This window comes from Phaseolus vulgaris, chromosome 4 (genome assembly GCF_000499845.2).
Source record: "Phaseolus vulgaris cultivar G19833 chromosome 4, P. vulgaris v2.0, whole genome shotgun sequence".
Classification (NCBI taxonomy): Eukaryota; Viridiplantae; Streptophyta; class Magnoliopsida; order Fabales; family Fabaceae; genus Phaseolus; species Phaseolus vulgaris.
In genome coordinates, this window is record NC_023756.2 from 26,405,281 (window position 1) to 26,418,505 (window position 13,225).

The following is a 13,225-nucleotide window of genomic DNA, read 5'->3' on the forward strand; positions in this document are numbered from 1 at the left end:
GTGATGACGTGACAACAAGCTATTATGAAGGCGTGTTGAGCGGGGCCCATGGTTGGCAGAAGGGAAGGAAGTCGGGGGGCTCGAGTGGTCGCCAGGTATTAAGTTGGCGTGCTCCGGGCTCGTGTTGAGATGAGGTCGCCAGATGCGAACCCAGACGACCTCGTGGTTAGAGATCGCCGAAACAAGGACATCACCGAAGATGAAGTCAGATAGTCATTTCCTAGCTAGCCAGAGGATGAGGTCGGGAGGCAGCTTACTTGAACATACACGGTGAAGCAGGTAGAGTAGATCATGAAGACGGCCGGCGAGACCACAGGGAAGGTGTATAGGAAGGCACCCGATCTCGACATGCAGAAGAGATCACGCTCCAAGGCAGCTTTGCGCTCCATGCGTAAGTAACTTAGCCAAAAGCCTGAAGAGTAAGGAGCGGCGCCCAAGTCAAGGATGCTCCAGATGGTGACACGTGTACAGCTGGATGCAAGCCATGTGTCCAGATGTGTAACTGTCAGGAGAGAGAAAGTGCCCAGGTATATAAGGGTTTCCAACGAACTTTGAGGTACGCACGCGTTTAGATTACTTCTTTACAACTGTGAGAACGGGAGTACGCTGAGAGAGAATTGGACACGGTTCCTTAGAGTTCTTGAGTTTTTCTCTTAGTAATTGGTGGTTCAGTCGCTGACTTGGGCGTCAGAGCGTGATCGGCCGCAGCGGCGCCTTTCCGTCTTTTGCAGGTTCTTGAGGTGGATCGCGGTGAAGGACGGAGGCTAACACGGCGCAGAAGTCGATCCAGGTTTGACGAGGCAAGGCTCCAGTGTTCTGGTCAACAGGCAGGATCATGAACAAAATTACAGTGAATTGCTTGAAGCTTTTCAAGAAACACATGATGAAGCTAATAGATTGGTTCTTTCAAACAACCGATTGAAAGATCTTAACAGTTGGCTTGAAAAAAGAGTTAAATCACTTGAAGAGGATCTGGAAAAAGCAAAAAGTGATTTTGAAAAATTGGAAAATCATTTCAAAAATGCCTCTTGCAAGTGTGATACTCTCATTTGCACAAATTGTGAAAATCTTCAGAAAAAGGTTCACTATCTTGTTGAAACTGTGGACAAGCTTTCAAAGGGTAAATCAAACTTTGAGAATGTCTTGGCATCTCAAAGCTGTGTTTTTGGAAAGGCTGGTTTAGGCATTAATCCACAGAACAAACAAGATAGGTTTTCAAAAAGTTTTTCAAGAAAATAAAAAAAACAACCGATTGTTAAGACGAAACAACCGGTTGTTACATGCTTTTACTGCTTGAAGAAAGGCCACTTTGTTAGGTTCTGTAAAATTAGAAAATATTCTGTTCCAAGAGGTTTTATGAAATGGATTCCTTCTAACTGCAAAGAAAAGTCAAACGGACCCAAATTTGTAAGGGGACCAAATCTTGCTACTTGAAATTGCTTATGCAGGAAAAATAAAGAGAAAAAGAAGAACTGAGTCATCTGATCAGGCTGTTGAAGAAAAAAGTAGTCATTGAAGCTGAATCAATACTATGCAAAAGACATCAACAGTGAAAAGAAGCTTCTTGATCAAAAAGCACATGGCTCATTGAAGAATCAACATAAGGATAAGACTTTCCTTTATTTTTTCTCAATTTCTGTTTCAAAGTTCTTTCTCATGGTTAAAACAATCTTGTTATGATGAATATCATCTGCTTTGAACTCCTTATGCTCATGGTTAAAATTCAAAAACAGTTTTAATTGCTGCAGAAAAACAACCGATTGTTTTGGGTCTGACAACATTGTGAAGAAATCCTTTTAATTGCTATTTTGAATTTCTATCCGTTGCAGATCAATTCAAAGGGAGAATCTTGGTCAAAGAACCTGTAATTGAAAGCTGATTACGTTAAGAGAGAAGTTACAACAGTCATAAAGAAGAATATTCCAAAATCTTGGAAATTCAAGAGCCTTAATGACTAGTCAAAGATCACATGTGAAGACCATGTGATTTTCAGTTTTTTCTGTGCAGAGCAGAGTCAAGTCCTCTCTCTCTGAAAATCACGTACCCTTTAATGAAATTAAATTCATATTGATTCTCTTACTGCTATAAAATCCAGTGCAGAATTCTTCAACAAAGAACAACCAATTGCAACATCTCTTGCAAAAATCTGTGAAGAGTGTTCTCCTCTGTTTTCGTCTCTGCTGTCATGGAATCAACTCCTCCCACCTCAAAAAGAGTCAAAACAAGGGTTGTAAGGTCTGGAGGAAGGCTAGAAGGCTGGTTTTCTGGAGATAATGATCTCATTGAGAAGTATAGGTATGAAACAAGTATCAACAAGATAAAAAACCCCAAGGTTGTATGTTTTGATTGGCTGAAAAGTCAAAAGCTTGATAATGTGAGAAGGCTGCTCAAGGATCAATCTCTTAGAAAGTTTCTGGAGATGAAGGGAAACATTTATCCAGATTTGGTGAGGGTGTTCTACACAAACTTGAAGTTTGAGGGAAACAATCTAGTTTCTCATGTGAAAGGTGTAGAAATGGAGATAACTCATAAAGTTTGGACTGCTGTTGCTGGACTTAAGTTTTCTGGTCTAAGAATCAACAAGGGAAACCTTGGTGTGGTGGAGGATTTTAACAAAATCCAATTCTACAAAATTTGCTTGAAGAATAATCATGCTCAAGTTAGTACATGCTAGGTTGGAGGTTTGAAACTTGATGAAAGATTGCTTGCTCTCATCATAACTTGGATTCTAACTCCAAGGGGGAGTAATCATTCTGTGCTAACTGAAGAAGATCTGGTTTATATCTTCTGCATCACCAAGAAAATCAAGATCAATTGGATTCATATAATCAAAGAACACATGCAAAAAGCCATGAGGTTAGGTGATTATAACTATCCATATGCTGTTTTGATATCTAAATTTCTACTCTATTTTGAAGTTAATCTTGAAGATGAACCTTTTGAGCTGGTCAAGTCAACTCAAGAGTTGAACAATGGATCACTCAGCAAGATGGGTTTTACAAAAGTAGGTGGAAAATGGATAAGCAAGGATGGTGATTATGGTGCCTCATCAAGTGGTGCTGCAAATCTTGAACAAGATGAACCTGCTGATATGGATGTTCAACATGAAAATCCACCTGAAGATTTTCAATATGCTGGACCAAGTGCTGATGATGGACATCAAGGAGAAAGGATGCTAACCATGTCGTCTTTTGAATGACTCATGATGAATAGGCTTGATAGCTTTGCTGAAAATAAAAGGAGCCTTCATGATCTCTGTGTTAGTAATTTCCAAAGGATTGACACCAGATTTGACAACATGGATGCAAGGTTTATGACTCTAGATGAACAAATTGAAGCTGTTCAGAATCAAATCTTTGATTTTCAGTTTACTGATGAAGAAGAATGAAGGAAAAACAACCGATTGTTTCGATAACCAATCGATTGTTTTTTGGCTAAATCTTTCTAGTTTTTATTTCCTTCCTTCTGCTGTTGTTGCTTTAATTCTGATGTAATGAAAACAATATTTTGTTTTATCTTTTATCTTTGTCTATTTGTGAAGACAAATAGGGGGAGATATATGTTGTGTTTTTGAGTTTCTGTTTTCAGTTGATAAAACAGTTTGGGTTATGTAATATGTTTCTGATATTAGGTGTTTTCATCTTTAACTGCTAATCTGTATCCTAACAAAATATCAGAAGTTCAATGTTTTGCTCAAAGTTCTATTGCAGGAACTGCTTCAGATTTAATCAGGTACAACACAAGAATCAGGGATTTGTGTTCATCAAATAGGGGAGATTGTTGAACCAAGTGGTGTTCAAGCTTTGAAGAATCCAAATCCTTTGAAGGATGTTGAAGCCTCTGCTGTGCTTGATGTTGCTATGCTGGTTTAAGCTTTATTCTGGGGTAGTTTATATGTTGTAATCCACCCTGTGCTTAAATCTAAAGCATTAGCATTCTCAATCTTTGTGAAAACAAAATGATTTCAAACTACGGAAAAACAACCGATTGTTTTGTCGAAACAACCGATTGTTTGTACTTAGGTGTTTTGAGAAAAAGTTTGAAAACTGTTTTGAATGGTTGAACTGTTAAGTACCAAAACAACCGATTGATTCGAGGAAACAACCGATTTTTTGTTTTGGGACCATAACAGAAAAACTGTTTTCTTTGACTGAGCTTTAAATGATTTAACTGTTTACGCTCCAGTCATTAAATGCTTTGACCAATCTTTTAATGCAATTTAAGAGTTTGTTAAGATTTGATAACAAACTACATCTTTGATTATATTCAGAAAAACAGATTTAAGAATTAAGAATCTTTGACAAAGTTTTTCTAAGAGAGTTTTTCAAAGTGCTGAGTTTGCTAAGAGTTTGTGATTGATCAAAGTGCTGGAATAGGATTCTGCTTGTATTGATTTTCATATTATCTTTTGTAACAGGTGTAATCCTTGTACTCTGTTGAACAATTTCGTTTCTGTGTTTGCTGAGATTGGCTGTGTGTTTTTGAGGTGTTCAAGATCAGCAATCTTAGTGTTGGCCAAAGAGAGTGTGTTTCTTGAGGTGTTCAAGGTCATTCTCTTGGTTGTTGTGTAAGTGATAAAGTGGTGATTGCTTAGTGGATATCCTCAGGGTTTCTGAGAAGACTGGATGTAGCTCTGGTTTGGAGTGAACCAGTATAAACAACTGTGTAAAATCTCTCTATCTCTAACTCTTTAAATTCAGTTTATTTGTTGTTTGCTGGTATAAACAACCGATTGTTTCTATGAAACAACCGATTGTTTTTCTGGTTCTATAGTTTTTGCTTGCTGTTTTGGCTAACTGAATTACTGAATCAATTGGTTCCTGAGATAAATTCATTCTAGTGTTTGAAAAGTTTGCGAAAACCCTTTTAAACAATTCACCCCCCTCTAGTTTAAAGCCATCTTTTCTAACAGTTATGTCAAGACATTTGAGAATCTTGATATTGAGTTCCTATTTCTGAAAAGTCTTTCCTAAGCTCATGAGATGATTAATGATCCTGCCTGTTGACCAAAACGCTGGAGCTTTGCCTCGTCAAACTTGGATCGACTGATGCGCCATATTAGCCTCCGTCCTTCACCGCGATCCATCTCAAGAACCTGCAAAAGACGAAACGGCGCCGCTGCGGCCGATCACGCTCCGATGCCCAAGTCAGCGACTGAACCACCAATTACTTAAGAGCAAAACTCAAGAACTCTAAGGAACCGTGACCAGTTCTCTCTCAGTGTACTCAAGACTCGCAAGCGTAAAGAAAACAATATGAACGTCCGTACCTCAGAAGTTCGTTGGAAACTCTTATATACCTGGGAACTTTCTCTCTCCTGGCAGTTACACATCTGGACACGTGGCTCGCATCCAGCTGTACACGTGCCTTCATCTGGAGCATCCTTGACTTGGGCGCTACTTCTGACTCTTCTTTGGCTAAGTTACTTATGCATGATATACTCAGTGCATAGATGCCTTGGAGCGTGATCTCTTCTGGATGGCGAGTTCGGGTGCCTTCGTACACACCTTCCCTGTGGTCTCGCCGGCCGCCTTTATGATCTGCCCTACCTGCTTCACTGTACATGTTCAAGTAAGCTGTCTCCCGACCTCATCCTCTGGCCAGCTGGGAAATGCCTATCTGCCTTCATCTTCGGCGATGTCCTTGTTTTGGGGATCTCTAATTACTTGGTCGCCTGGGTTCACATATGGCGACTTCATCTTCAACCCGGTGACCGCCGGTTTAGGTGTGCGGGAGATCGGAGCACGCCAACTTAATAACTAGCGACTACACGAACCCCCCGACTTCCTTCCCTTCTGCCAGCCAGGTGTCCCATGCAACAAGCCTATATAATAGCTTGATGCCACGTCATCACTTCCGACTACCAGGGCGGTACATAAGCCCCCCAGTCTTAAGCGAAGACTTGTCCAGCGAAAAGACTAAAGGAGTCACGTCACTACCGATCTACGTGGCGCTGGCGCAGAATTCCAAACGTTTGTACTTTCTGCTTTCCTGACGCTCCACCAAACATTCTCCCAATCGCTTGACACGTGGCTTCATCAACGGTTTCCTTTAGTTGTCGTTTGCGCTTCCAAAACCCATTCGAAAAACCCTTAAACCCATTTCACTTCTACTGTTCCATCACCTCTTTGCCTTCTCAAACGCTTCGAGCTTCTTCTGCAAAAACCCACGACGCTCTTCAACCTTCTGAATCCTCAACTTCCTTCAGCGTTCATCCGATCATCGAAAGGTACTCCCTTTACTTCTTCTGTTGAGTTTTCCTGCATTTTGACCGATTCGCATCATCCATTAACTGTCTGGTGCATACGCTGTGGGCTGTTTCTTCTATTTCTCCCTTTTCGTAACTTAGGGCTTCGTCTCCATTACAACGAACCTTCGTTCGTTCGTTTTTTTCATCCTTCTTTCACAATCGAGTCAGCCTCTGCAAACTTCGCTCACCTTTCCCTTTCTTTTTCCTTTGCAGCTTCTGCGATGGCTCGCTCAAAGATCACCCCAAATCCTCCTCCCTCGTCACGAAACCCTCCATCTCAAGCTCATAACCCACCACGAGCACCTGGTGCTTCTTCCTCCCAGGCTGAGAGGCCTGCAACCTCTTGCCCTGACCTGGCTCAGGCTACTCCACCGGTCGCCGGAGGAGCCTCCGTCCCTACTCCAGACTATAAAAAACTTTACCCCTGGGCCAGCTCGACTCTGCTGAAAGAAACTTCTTCGATAAACTCTGCAATGGCGGTGCTCCGACTAAGGAAAGGGGACCAGTCAGATCTTTCTTTTCACAAGGAGCATGATAGTAAGATGGTCGTGCTGCCTTGTCACCCCGAGGAGCCGATCTGCGCTGACGACAAAGCGAGCGATGGCGAGTCGTTCTGCTTTCTCTGCACGACGTTTTTCAAGAAGGTGAAGCTCTGACTTCCCTTCACTCGTTTCGAGCGAGAGCTGCTGACCGAGCTCGACATCGCCCCCGCCCAGCTTCACCCCAACAGCTGGGCGTTCGTAAGGGCGTTTCAAATCATATGCGCACATCTGGGACTGCCAGCGTCAGTGGACGTTTTCCTTTTCCTTTTTGAAGCTAAGCATCCGGGAGATCGCCTTTGGGTGAGTCTAAACGGGATTGCTGGGAGGTCGATACTCTCTATCTTCCAGCAATCCTACAAGGATTGGAAGGGGAAATTCATCCAAGTGCGCCAGAACGACCAGGATGCCTCGCTGCTCGACGGCTTTCCCTTGTACTGGGTAAACAAGGGAAACAAAGACTCCAAGGGAAGCTTCAGGAGGCCAAGAAGTCCTGACAGCATGGGCGCTTTGGACAAAGATCTGTGCCTCTTCTGGAAGAGCGTGGCAAACGCCAACATTACCTTCCTCACCACTGCGCTCATCTCCTTCGAGTTCTTCGAAGACCAACTCGAGGCTCGAATAGGTTAGAGCTCACCTTAATATCTAAGTTATTGCTCTTGGCGATACCTCTGTTAACTGTTGCTGGGCGTCTTGTCTGTTGTGCACAAGACTTGGGTTTTATTTTCTGCATCACTTGTTTGCTTCATTTGCATATCTACTCATGTGTTTATCTTTGGGCTGACCCATATACCTTTGTATTATGCAGATCTTATGTTGGGCAAGGGAAAACTGGCTGAATTGAGGGCGCTCGCCCGAGCCCATGGGTTGGCGTCGGGTTCCCAGACCGTGCCTAATTCAGTGGTGGAGATCGCCGCTGCCCAGGGCAGATCGCCCCCTAAAGGCCCAGCTCCTTCAGAGGCCTAGCCCGCCCAACAACGCAAGAAGCTCGTCCTCAGGAAACCAAAGAGGAAAACCCCTCAGGTGGTTCATGAAGACGAAGAAGAAGACGATGAGGCGACTGAGGACGGTCTCATCACGAAAAGAAGGAGGGTGGCGCCTTCTTCACTACCCGATCTACCTCCTCTTCCAACATCAACACCGCCTTCTCAGCCAGCTCCACCTCCAACACTACCTCCTCCCCCAGCTCCCACATCACCAGTCCAAGCAGTTCCCTTGGCAGCTACATTTCCTGTGGTTGAGGCTGCTGAGCCCAACTTCATGGAGAACCCCCCGAGCGCCTCCACATATGTATCTGCTGGAGGGGGGCCTCCTTCAACTGCCTCAACTGCGGAAGCTGCACCAGGCGGGGATGAGGGTGCTCACAACTCGCCTATTATCATCACCGAGTCCCCCTCGTCACCACCACGTCAAGAAGCTCCAACTCAACAGCCAACTCAAGAAGGTGGTGGCGAGAACCAGCAACAGGCTCCTCCGGTGCCTCCACGAGCAAACCTCTCTCTTGAGGTCAAAATGGTGTAGGAACCCTTCTCAGCAAAACTCAAGATGATGGCAGAGGATTTCCCCTCCATCATATCAAAAGCTGTGGAGAGTTCCAGCAAGAAGCTCCAGGATGACATCTCCGTGCTCCAAGAGGAGAATCGCCTAATAAGGATCGAGGCGGAGAAGTTATCCTGCAATCTTATGCTCGCGGAGATCGATCACTCCCGAGTGGAGGATGCCATGAGCACCGAGCTGCGGGTGGCGCGCAAGGAGGCCACCGATCTACGCCATAAGGTGCAGCTCTTAGCTCAAGAGAAGATCGAGCTGGAAAGCAAGTTGGTCCCTTATCGCGTCAAGGTGGCTGACCTGGAGGCGTCGATCAAAGCAGATGCCGCCAAGGTAAAAAACCTTGAGAAGAGGTCAGCAGATCGGGAGGTCTTCTTGGGGAAAGTTGAAAAGGAGAGAGACGACACCATGGCCAAACTCGCCGAGGCCAGAAAGGAAAACGAAGGAATCGCCGCAGAGCTGGTCCAAGTGCAGGCGGAGAACAAGAGGGTTACTGAAGACCTTCTTCAAGCTCGGGAGGGAGCTGAAGAACTGAAGCAGCAGAATGAGGGGCTCAAGAAGCAGATTGAAGAACTCGAGCTGAGCTTCGCCCAAATTCTCGCTGCTGGGTTTGACGCCGCCTTGGAGCAGTTCGCCTGCCAATATCCTGATCTGGACCTCTCCATGGTGTCTCTGAACAACGAAGTGGTGGACGGGAAGATTGTTCCTTCTGAAGACTAGTTGCTTCCCTCCACCCATTATTCCTATGCTTTCTCCCTTATACATACTTACCTGTAATAAATTTTCCCTTTTTCTGCACATGTACTTTGAACTGATGCCATTATGTTATGACATTTCCCGCTCCTTTACATAATCTCTCCTGTCAACTTTATCTTCCTCGCATAAATCTCTTAGACGAAATTAACTTAGTAACTCCGCGAGCGCGATTGTATACTAACTGCTTCGAACCATCAGCTTTCGAACGATAACATTCTAACAACTTGTAACCTCAAGGTAATGAACCTTAGCGCGAAATCACTTTTCAAATAACGAGCTTCAACCCAACTAATGGCTTAAGACACAGCTCACCTGATCTGCCTTATCAAAACGGGCCTTGACTTCTCGCCATCGTTTGAATTTCTCCCGGTCGCCAAAGACTCTTAGCAAACTTGGCCATTGTTCCTTTATCTGGGGGTAGAGGCGCCTTTCGGATCCTTCTCTACCTCCCTAAGCTTCAGAACAAGGAACCGGGTGGCTGGGCGTTCTCTTCGAACCTACCTTAGCCACCCTCCGAACTTCTTCCACCCTTTACACCATACCTGAACTCGTTCGAGACGAGAAGGATTTTATCTTGCCTGAACTCGCTCATCGGCGAGAAGGTCTTTAACTCGCCTGAACTCGCTCATCGGCGAGAAGGTCTTTAACTCGCCTGAACTCGCTCATCGTCGAGAAGGTCTTTATCTCGTGCCTCTACATTGCCCCAGGGGTTACATCTTCTCTCCCCCAGAAACACTGAGGACTTTTTGTTGGTGCCTCTACATTGCACCAGAGGCTACATCTTCTCTCCTCTGGAAGCACTGAGGACTTTTTACTGGTGCCTCTACATTGCCCCAGAGGCTACATCTTCTCTCCTCTGGAAGCACTGAGGACTTTTTACTCTTCCTCGCCTGCACTCGCTCGACGGCGAGGAGGTCTTTATCTCGCCTCAGGATGCGCGAGGGCGTTGAGGTCTTTTAACTGGTGCCTCCGATCACCGAAAGACGATGAGGACTTTAAACTTTAACTGATGCCGCCAATCGCCGAAAGACGATGGGGACTTAGAAAACTTTTTAGAAAACATGCAACATAACTCCAATTCGCCTTAAATCACATATAAGTGACAAGGTCTTTTCTTCAAAACTTTCGGAAAACAACAAGCATGCAATCTAAAACACTTTAAACTTTGAAAACTCTTCTTTATTGGGCGGCCTCATTAAAAACCCTCCTTAGGGAAAAAAGAGTGCCCCCTCCAAACTGTTTTAACAGAAACATTGTAAAGCTCTTCTTGTTGTTGTTTTTACTTACAAAGTTCTTAACTGTAATATAACTTGAGGTGCGTGGCGTTCCAAGTGCGAGGAATCGCCCCTCCTTCCAATGTTTCTACGCGGTAGGCGCCGTTCCCGAGCGCCTCGATTATTCTGAACGGTCCCGTCCACTTAGGCGACAGCTTGTTCTCCATCTCGTACTGGTGGGCCTTCCTCATCACCAGGTCGCCTTCTTTGAACTGCCTAGGTATCACCTTCGAGCTATATCGTCGTTCAATCCTTCTTTTCACCGCCTCAGCTTTCAACCTCGCCTCCTCCCTGACCTCATCCAGCAAATCCAGATTCAGCCTTCTTTCCTCATTCGAGTCTTCCACTACAAAGTTCTGGAATCTCGGCGAGCTCTCCTGGATCTCCACTGGAATCATTGCGTCGCACCCGTAAACCAAACTGAACGGGGTCTCATGGGTTCCTGACTGCTCGGTGGTGTGGTACGCCCAGACTATACGAGGTACCTCCTCAGCCCAACTTCCTTTGGCTTTCTCTAGCCTTCTCTTCAAACCTCTTAGCAACACCCGATTGGCTGACTCTACTTGGCCATTCGTCTGAGGGTGCTCGACGGATGCAAATACTTGTTGAATTCCCACCCCTTCGCACAGCTTCTTCAACAGGTGACTTGCAAACTGAGTCCCATTGTCCGACACCAGGCGCTTGGGCACACCAAACCGGCACACAATGTTCTTTCACACGAAACCCTCAATCTTGTGTGCGGTGATATGGGCCACTGGTTCTGCTTCGATCCACTTGGTGAAATATTCAATCGCCACCACCAAGTACTTCATCTGCCTGATCGCCAGCGGGAATGGTCCCAGGATGTCGATTCCCCATGTATGAAACGGCCAAGGGCTGTAAATCGACTTCAACTCCTCGGGAGGCGCCTTGTGCCAATCGGCATGCTGCTGGCATTGCTTGCAGCACTGTGCATACTTCTTGCAGTCTTCTCTCATTGTTGGCCAGTAGTAACCTGCACGGAGAGTCCTTGCAGCCAGAGCTCGACCCCCGACGTGGCTTCCGCATATCCCTTCATGGAGCTCGACCATGATTCTTGTACATTTTTCCCCGTGCACACATTCTAGGAGTGGGTGAGTGAACCCAAACCTGTACAACTCGCCATCAATCATTGTGAACTTGCTAGATTTCTTCTTTATCTTCCTAGCCTCCGTCGGATCCAGCGGGAGGAGGCCATCCGCCAGGCATCGCTTGTACTGTGTTACCCAGGTGTCTGGCTCATGGGTAGCGCAGACCTGTGCCACGTTCACCTTCTCTCCCCGACATGCCCTTATTCTTGGCGACCTCAAGGTCTCTTGAGTCAAAGACCTGTGACTCCTCGCCGCTCTCTCTGTCGACTTGCTTATTTGAAGAACCAGGTGATCTGCCACAAATGCCCTGGGCGTCTTCAGAGTTTCTTGAATCACCGTCCTCTGCCTACCCCTCTTGCCAGAACTGGCGAGCTTAGCTAGCAAGTCAGCTCGGGCATTCTGCTCTCTGGGCACATGCACTACTTCGAAGGAGACAAAGGAACTCTTCAATTCCTGTACATACTCCAGGTAAGCCGCCATTTGTGGATCTTTAGCCTGGAACTCGCCTGTTACTTGCCCCGTGACCAACAGCGAGTCACTCTTAGCCATCAACACCCTAGCTCCCATCTCCTTGGCCAGCAAGATTCCGGCGATCAGCGCCTCATACTCTGCTTCGTTGTTGCTGGCTTTGAAGGCAAACCTCAGGGACTGTTCGATCAGCACGCCGTTGGGTCCCTCCAAGATGACCCCAGCACCGCTACCCTGCTGGTTCGACGATCCGTCCACTGAAAGCACCCAACGAAAGTCATTCCCCTCAACTCGTGTAGCTTCTGACGAGAGCTCGACCACGAAATCTACGAAGATCTGTCCCTTAATCGGACCTCGGGGCTCATACTTAATATCGAACTCCGACAGCTTTACCAAATGAGAAAACTCGTAGTGTGTGTGAAAAACTCTTGCTCTCTATTTTTGTTATCCTTCAATCTCTCCCTGATTCTCTTTTATGTCTCTCTCTCTGCTTCTGGGCCTAACAGAATTCTGTTATGCTTTTCTGGCATGTGTCAGAACCCTGTTATGCTTTTCTGAGACAATGTACCTCCAGAATCAGTAGAGTGTGGGTGTCTGTGCGTGTCCGCGCGTCTCTGCGCTTGTCTGTACCTTTAGCGGTACGGAGTGCACCTTTATCTGGACCGCACCCCTCTCAGATGATGACACGTGGAGGCATGCGACTCACATCTACCCACACACGTGTCACCTACTAGAAGGGCTCTAGCGCTTCTCTTTGTGTGCTAAGTTATTCCCTTGCGGGGTAACTTAGCATATTTCTTTCATCTGGGCAAATCTCATACTCTCAGGAGAACGCCAGGTGTGGCCGGTCTAGGCACACTCACCAAGCGTTGCTCTCTGCGTAGACGGCTTACCCGTCACGCACGTGATGGGTTGAGGGAGTCACCAATCACTGATCGGTTTACTAGCTCCCTCAGGCCACCCTCTTGCGCGATCTCCTGAGATGTGCTCATGCGAGGTCCATGTGTAACGCTCTCGCTGGGAACCTCAGTCCCAGTTTAACTGCGTGTAACACGAGACCCCGATGACAATGCACCCGATGACTGATCAGTGCTCTATTTGCTTCTCGCGTTCTGCCCCCAGGCGTTAGTCTGGGAACTGGTCTGTTGGTGGCCACTTGGCTACTGACCACCGATCACCGTTCTGGGTGATCTGTCCCCTGACCTTTCTGTCGCTGTCGGTGGTGACTTGATTACTGACCCCCGATCACCGCTCTTGGCGATCGCCTCCCTGATCTCTCTG